We start from the raw sequence: 8,954 nt of genomic DNA on the forward strand, positions 1-8,954 counted from the left end.
GAAGGGTGGAGCTCAGAACAAAGCAGCACAGGGTTTCTTCCTTCCTTCCTTCCTTCCTTCCTACCTTCCTTCCTTCCTTCCTTCCTTCCTTCCTTCCTTCCTTTCTCTCTCTCTCTCTCTCTCTCTCTCTCTCTCTCTCTCTCTCTCTCTCTCTCTCTCTCTCTCTCTCTCTCTCTTTCTCTCTCTCTCTCTCTCTTTCTCTTTTTGAATATTTTCTTTTTTTCCCCAATTACATGTTAATTTTTTTAACTTTTTTTTTTGTTTTGAGTTCCAAACAAATTCTATCCCTCTGTCTCTTCCTCCCTCCCCTCCCCCTTTCCTGAGATGGTAAGTGTTTATAAGTTATACATGCGCAATTTTGTAAAACATTTCCGTATTACTCATTTTGTCCAAGAAGACTCTCTTGTAAAACAAAGAAAGAAAGAAAGAAAGAAAGAAAGAAAGAAAGAAAGAAAGAAAGAAAGAAAGAAAGAAGAAAGAAGGAAAAGATGGAAGAAAGGAAGGAAGGAAGGTAGAAAAGAAATAAATATATAATGCTTTGGTCTGTATTCAGACAATAACAGTTCTTTCTCTGGAGGTAGATAGCGTGTTTCATCATGAGTCCTTTGGGATTGTCTTGGATCATTCCATTATTGAGAATACCTAATTCATTCACAGTTTCTCATTGTCCAATATTGCTGTTACTGTGTACAGTGTTTTCCTGGTTTTGCTCACTTCACTCAGCATCAATTTATGTGAGTCTTTCCAGGTTTTTCTGAAATCATTCTACTCGTTGTTTCTTATAGCACAATAATATTCGATTTCATTCATATATTGTAATTTGTTCAGCCATTCCCCAATTAATGAGCATCCGCTCAATTTTCAGTTGTTTGTGTTTTTGGCCAGAAACACTGAGGCTCTTCCCCTCCCAGTTTGAATTGTTTTTCTAGACTAGGTTAAAGAGGATATTCTTTGCCTCATTTTTTTTAACCTAGCCTTAATCACTGAATGGGAATTGCCTCACTCAAACTGAGACCTGATAAAGACCTTAGCTTTAAAATGCCAAGGTCTTCCACTGCATCTAGGGCCATCTCCAGTCTTCCTGATTGGGAAGTCTTAAAGGAGAAAACAATACCCAAAGACTCCAGCATTCTGAACAATGCAGTGAGTGCTTCTCAGTTGAGAGTGCCAGATGAGGTATTCCTTTTCAGATTTATCAAAAGGAAGGATTTCCACTTGATGCAGTATGGGGTTGCTGAGAACCCCAAAATGTGGAGGTACAGGGTTGCATCTGCCTGGAATGAATTCAGGAACTCAAACTTTCTCTCAGTCTAATGACAAGGTTTATTGTAGCCAATAGTGTAGGCAAGATTCTTAGAGAATATGCCACTTTCTTTTTAAAAATATATTTTTATTCACTTCATAAAATATTTCCCAATTATATTTAAAATTTTCTTGACATTCATTTAAAAAAAATTTGAGTTCCAAATTATCTTCCTTTCTCTCTTCCTCTGCCTCTCAAGAAAGCAAACAAGATGATATCAATGACACATGTGAAGTCAGGCAAACATATTTTGTTACAGCAATATATCACAAGGATCATACAATATGACTGTGGGATTTATACCAGGAAGGAAGGACTGGTTCAATATTAGGAAAACTATCAGCATAATTGACCATTTCAATAACAGAACCAACACAAATCATATGATTACCTCAATAGATGCAGAAAAAAGCTTTTGAGAAAATACAGCACCCACTCCTATTAAAAACACTAGAGATCTTAGGAATAAAGGGAGCATTCCTTAAAATGATAAGTAATATCTACCTAAAACCATCAGCAAACATTATCTGTAATGGGGACAAGCTAGAAAGAAGCCTTCTCAATACAATCAGGGGGTGAAGCAAGGATGCCCATTATCACCTCTATTATTTAATATTGTACTAGAAATGTTAACTATTACAATAAGAGAAGAACAAAAAGAAACTAGAGAAATTAGAATAAGCGTTGAGGAAACAAAACTATGACCCTTTGCAGACGACATGATGGAATACTTAAATAATTCTAGAGAATCAACTAAAACACTAACTGAAATAAACAAGATATCAAATGAGCCCACACAAATCACTGGCATTTGCATATATGACCAACAAGCCTGGCAGCAAGAAATAGAAATACTTGGGAGTCTATTCATTGCTCCTGGTTAGGCTGGACCACTAAAATAAAATGACAATTCTACATTAATTATTTATTCATTGCCATATCAAACTATCAAAAAGTTGTTTTATAGAGCTGGAAGAAGGAACAGAATTCATCTGGAAGAACAAAAGCTCAAGGATATCAAGGGAATCAATGAAAAAAATGCAGAAGAAGGTGGTCTGGCCATACCAGATCTTAAACTATTATAAAGCTGTAATTCTCAAAACAATCTGGTACTAAGAAACAGAGTGGTGGATCAGTGAAACAGGTTAGGTACTAATTAATGATAGTAAATGACCATAGTAAACTAGTATACGATAAACACAAAGATCAAAGCTTTTGGAACAGAAAATCATTATTTGACTAAAACTTCCGGGAAAACTAGAAATCAATATGACAGAAACTAGGTACAGACCATCATCTCACACCCTATACCAAGATAAAGTCAAAATGGACTGAGATTGAGATATAAAGGGTGATATCATAGGCAAATTAAGGGCATGGAATAGTTCATCTTCCAGATTTGTGAATAATGGAAGAATTTAGGACCAAAGAAGATATAAGGAGCATTGCAAAATGTAAAATAGATAATTTTGATTGTATAAAATTAAAACATTTTTGCACAAACAACACTGATGAGACCAAAATTATATGGAAAACAGAAAACTGGGAAAAAATTGTAAAATGTATCTCTGATAAAAGCCTCATTTCTCAAATATATAGAGAACAGGGTCAAATTTATAGAAATACATGCCATTCCCCAATTGATAAATGGTCAAAGGATATGAACAGGCAGTTTTCAGGAAAAGAAATCAAAGCTATCTATTATCACATGAGAACATGCTCTAAATCACTATTGATCAGAGAAATGCAAATTACTAGATCTACATCCCAAAGACATCTACAAAAAGAAAAAAAAAAGGAAGGAACAGAGCCAGGATGGCGGAGTGAAAGCAGCAACTTGCTTGAGCTCTCCCCCAAACCCCTCCAAATACCTATAAAAAATGGCTCTAAACAAATTCTAAAGCAGCAGAACCCACAAAAAGACAGAGTGAAACAAATTTCCAGCCCAAGACAACCTGGATGGTTGACTGGAAAGGTATATCGTGCTGGAATGGTAGCAGAGTGCAGTGCAGCACAGGCTCGCAGGCAGCAGTGAACCTGGAACAGGCCTCAGAGGACTGAATCACAAGCAGCTGTGTGGTTTCCAGACTCTTCAATCCACTAATGCCAAAGACAACTTAGAAGGTCAGTGGGAAAATTGTGTTTCTGTGGTGCTGAGAGAGTAAGGCAGGGTCTCAGATCCAGTTCCCGGAAAATGAGGCCCTGATGGGGCAGCTGCCTCATGAGCTGCCAGCCCACAGACTGAGGAGGAATCTAGTGGCTGATCAGAGGGGGACTGCAGGGATCTCTTTGCTGGTGCTGAGGCAGAAATCTCTTGCTTTGCTCACACTAGGATCTGGGCGGCAGACCTGGGGTGAGAAGGAGGGCTGGCATGGTGGAGCTTGTAGTGGCTGTGGATAGGAAAGTTTCCTCACAGTTCCAGGACAGAAAAGAGTGCTTGTGGTCACTAATAGACCACAGCACAGGCCAGGAAAGGAGTAAAGACCTTGCCCCTTATCATACCACCTTGCAAGAACTGAAAATTTAGAGGTCCTTACAAGTATCTCTGAAAACAGCTATATAAACCCCTGACACTTGGGACAGTACATTCTTCACATTGGAAGCAGACTCTTACCTTAACAAAGAGTTTAAAACTTGAGTAATTGGCTGGGATCATGAGCAAACAACACAAAAAGAGTAAGACTATATTATCTTACTTTGGTGAAAAAGAAGATCAAAATATACAACCAGAAGAAGACAACAAAGTCAGAGCTCCTAGATCCAAAGCCTCCAAAAAAAATATGAGTCAGTCACAGGCCTTGGAAGAGTTCAGAAGAGATTTTGAAAAGCAAGCAAGAGAAGTAGAGGAAAAACTGGGAAGAGAAACGAGAGTGATGCAAGAAAATCATGAAAAACAAGTCAACAGCTTGCTAAAGGAGACCCAAAAAAATACTGAAGAAAATAACACCTTAAAAAATAGCCTGATCCGAATGTCAAAAGAAGTCCAAAAAGCCAATGAGGAGAAGAATGACCTAAAAAGCAAAATTGGCCAAATGCAAAAGGAAGTCCAAAAGATTACTGAAGAAAATACTTCCTTAAAAATTAGAATAGAGCAATTGGAAGCTAGTGACTTTATGAGAAATCAAGACACTGTGAAACAAATCCAAAAGAATGAAAAAATAGAAGAGAATGTGAAATATCTCACTGGAAAAACAACTGACCTGGAAAATAGATCCAGGAGAGAGAATTTAAAAATTATTGGACTATCTGAAAGCCATGATCAAAAAAGAGCCTAGACATCATCTTTCAAGAAATTATCAAGGAAAACTGCCCTGATATTAGAACCAAGGCAAAATAGAAATTGAAAGAATCACCGATCCCTCCTGAAAGAGATCCCCAAAGGAAAACTCCTAGGAATATCATAGCTAAATTCCATAGTTCCCAGGTCAAGGAGAAAATAATACAAGCTGCCAGAAAGAAACAATTCAAGTATTGTGGAAACACACTTAAGATAACATTTCTACATTAAAGGAACCCTACATTAAAGGACCAGGGCATGGAATATAATATTGAGGGCAAAGAGATAGGATTACAACCAAGAATCACCTACCCAGCAAAACTGAGTATAATCCTTCAGGGAAAAAATGGTCATTCAGTGAAATAGAGGACTTTCAAGCATTCTTGGAAAAGACCAGAGCTGAATAGAAAATTTGACTTTCAAATACAGACTCAAGTGGAACATGAAGAGGTAAACAGGAAAGAAAATCATAATAGAGTTATTAAGCTTGAACTGTTTACATTCCTGCATGGAAAGATGATATTTGTAAGTCATGAGACCTTTGTCTGTCTTTGGGTAGTTGGAGGAAAAAAATTATAAGTATGTATAGGTAGATAGATAGATAGATAGATAGATAGATAGATAGATAGATAGGTAGATAGATAGATAGATAGAGGGCACAGGGTGAGTTGGAGATTAAGGGGTCATATCTGGAGAATAAAGTTAAGGGATGAGAGAGGATTATATTTCCAGAAGAAGAAACGGATGAGTAGAATGGGGTAAATTATCTCACAAAAAAAATAAGCAGAAAAGAAAAGGCTCTTATAGTGGAGGGAAAATGAGGGAAGGTGAGAGGGAATGAGTGAATCTTATTCTCACAGGATTTGGCTTACAGAGGGAATAACATACACATTCAATTGGGTATGGAAATCTGTCTTACCTAATGGGAAAATAGGGCAGAAGGGGACAAGAGAGCAGGAGGATGATAGAAAGAAGGGCATATTGGGAAAGGGTGTAATCAGAAGCAAATACTTCTGAGGAGGAACATGGTGAAAAGAAAGAATAGAATAAATGGTAGTGCAGAATGGGCTTAAGGGAAATAGAGTTAGTTTTTCACAACATGTCTACTATGGAAGTGTTTTGCATAACTGCACATGTATAACCTATATTGAGTTGCTTGCCTTTTTAATGAGGGTGGGTGGGAAGAGAGGAAGGGAGAAGATTTGAAACCTAAAGTTTTCAAAACATATGTTTAAAAAATATTTTCATATGCTAATGGGAAATAGGAAATACAGGAAATGGGGTACAGAAGCCTGTCCTGCCCTACAGGAAAATAGAAGGGAAAGGGGATAAGAGAAGGGGGGAGAGAAATAGAAGAAAGGACGGGGTAGGGGAAGGGATATTCAGAATGCATGCCATCTTGGGGTGAGGGGAGGGGTGAGATGGGGTGAAAATTTGGAGCTCAAAATCTTGTGGAAGTAAATATTGAAAACTAAAAGTAAATAAATTGATATTTTTTAAAAAAGGGGAAAAAAGGAGCTATTTGTACAAAAATATTTATAGCAGCCCTTTTTGCACTGGCTAAGAATTGTAAACCAAAGGGATGCCTATTAATTGGTGAATGGCTAAACAACCTGTGACATATGATTGTAATGTAATATTATTGTACTACAAGAAATGAGAAGCAGGATGATTTGAGAATAACCTGGACAGATTTACATGAACTGATGCCTAGTGACGTGAACAGAAGTAGGAGGATGTTTTATGTAGAAACAGCAATATTCTTCAATGAAGGACTTGAATTAGCATTCCCAGCAATATAATGATATAAGACAATTCTAAAGGACTCTTAATGAAGCATACTATCCACCCCCAGAGAAAGAACTGCTATTTTTTAAATAACAGACTGAATCATGCTATTTTTCTTTCTTTCATTTTTTTTCTTTTATTTTTGTCTTCTTATCCAAAGTGACTAATATGGAAATGTTTTACATAATTGCACATGTATAACCTATATATGAATGCTTACCATCTAAGGGAGGTGGGAGGGAAAGGAGGAGGGGAAGGAGAGAGAAATAAAATTTAGAACTCAAAATTTTAAATAAAAATGTTTAAAAAATTAACAAAAAAAGAAATGATGAGCAGATGGATTTCAGAAAAACCTGGAAAGACTTACATGAACTGATGCTGAGTGAAGTTAACAGAACCAGGAGAATTTTGTACACAGTAACAACAACATTGTGTAATGGTCAAATATGATAGACTTAGCTCTTCTCAGCAATGCAATGATCTAAGACAATTCCAAAATACTCATGGTGGAAAATGCTATCCACATCCAGAGAAACAACTATGGAGTTTGAATACACATTGAAGCATACATTTTCACTTTTTTTTCTTTCTAATGGGTTTTCCTTTTTATTTTTATTTTTCTTTGACAATATGACTAATGTAGGAATGAATATATATTTAACATGGTTATACATGTATAACCGGAATCAATTTGCTTGCTATCTTAGGAAGTGAAAAAAATTTGGAACTCAAAATCTTAAGAAAATGAATGTTGAAAACAATCTTTACATGTAACTGAAAATAAATAAATACTACTAAGTGGGGAAAAAAGAAAAAAAAATCATTTCCATTTTGGCCATGTTGCAAATGAATACAAACACAATACATACACAAGAAAAAAAAAATGAAGGAAGTAAAAAAAATGTATGCTTTAATATGCACTAAGATATTATAATTTCTTTCTCTGGAGGTGTGTAAAGTTTTTTATTATGAATCCTTTGGAATTGTCTTGGATCATTGTATTAATTAAAATAGCTAAGTCTTTCATAATTGATCATTACAATATTAATGTTACTGTGTATGATGTTTTCCTGATTCTGCTCATTTCAGTCTGCATCAGTTCATATGAATCGTCCCAGTTTTTTTTTTTCTGAATATCTTGCTCGTCATTTCTTACAGCACAGTAGTATTCCATTACAAGCCTTTACAACTTATTAACCATTCTCCAACTGATGGGCATCCCCTGAATTTACAGTTCTTTGGCACCACAGAAAGAGCTGCCATGAACATTTTTTTTTAATAAAATAGGTTCCTTTTCCCTTTCCATTGATGTCTTTGGGATGATGGTTTTTGTCCTTTGTTCTCAAAGAGGACTAAAATGACATCACTATGTTTGAGTCCAGGTATAGTATATCTGACTGCGGCTCATCATACCAGCATGAGCTAGGAAGGTTCTACCACAAGTTGGGCATGAATAGTCCACATGAACATTTGGGGTGGAGATATCACTAAATTTCTGCATCTCACATTTCTTTTGAGCTATTTTAATTCTGCTTTGCTCATAAAGCACAGTGCCTTTTTTGATGTGAGTTTGCCATGCTAGGTGGTCCTTTGCCAGTGCCACCCATGTCACAAATCAATTCCAAAATTCTTCAGAGAGACCTTGAGAGTGTCCTTGTGTTGCTTCTTCTGACCTCCACATTAGCACTCACCTTGTGTGAGTTCTCCGAAAAAGAATCTTTCAGGTAAAGGTAAGTTTGGTACTCGAACAATGTGGCCAGCGCATTTAGATCAAAGCGTATGCCCTGTCTGATAACACTCTGGGCATCTTCCATATTGTTCTACAGAATGGTTGGACCAGTTTACGAGTCCACCTCTGATGTGTTGCATTTAATTGTTTCAGTGATGTGCAACTCTTTATGACCCTATTTTTTTTTTTGCATAGGTATAGACATGTTTTGCCATTTCCTTCTCCAGCTCATTTTATAGATGAAGAAATGAGGCAAGCAGGGTTAAGTGGCTTGCCCAGGGTCAAACATCTAGTAAGTGTCACAGGCTGAATGTGGAAGCCACCCCCCTCAAGGCAACTCAGTCCCCTGTGGGGTAGCTCTCATTGTTAGGAAGCTTTTTTTCTCCTGAAGCCAAGCCAAATTTCACCTCCCTGGAACTCACCCCAGCATTCCTAGATCTCTTCTCTGGTGTCAGAACAAATCTAATCATCTTCAAAATGATAGCCTTTTAGACCAACTCTCAGCCTTCTGTTTTCTATTCTCCAGATGCTAGGAACTGAAGAGATTCTCTAAATGATCCAGATTTGACACAATCTTGAAAACGTTCACCAGCCTTCTAGCTCTGTGGCTTGCCAATGTGCTTCTGGAACTGACTGTAGTAATCTAACTGTGGAGTATGACCAAACACAAGACTTGAGGTATTTAGTTTCTTATGAGACTGACATTACACACACATGAGGTGTAAGTTTACTGACACCTGCTTTTTACTGCTTCTTTTATGATATAATTGCAAGGGCATAACAGACTGTTGTGAATTGTCTACCATGCTCATTATTCCATCAATTCCTGTTTGGAGCTTAGGTCTCAATATAATCTT

Source organism: Phascolarctos cinereus, unplaced genomic scaffold (assembly GCF_003287225.1).
Source record: "Phascolarctos cinereus isolate Bilbo 61053 unplaced genomic scaffold, phaCin_HiC Scaffold_1;HRSCAF=81, whole genome shotgun sequence".
Lineage (NCBI taxonomy): Eukaryota > Metazoa > Chordata > Mammalia > Diprotodontia > Phascolarctidae > Phascolarctos > Phascolarctos cinereus.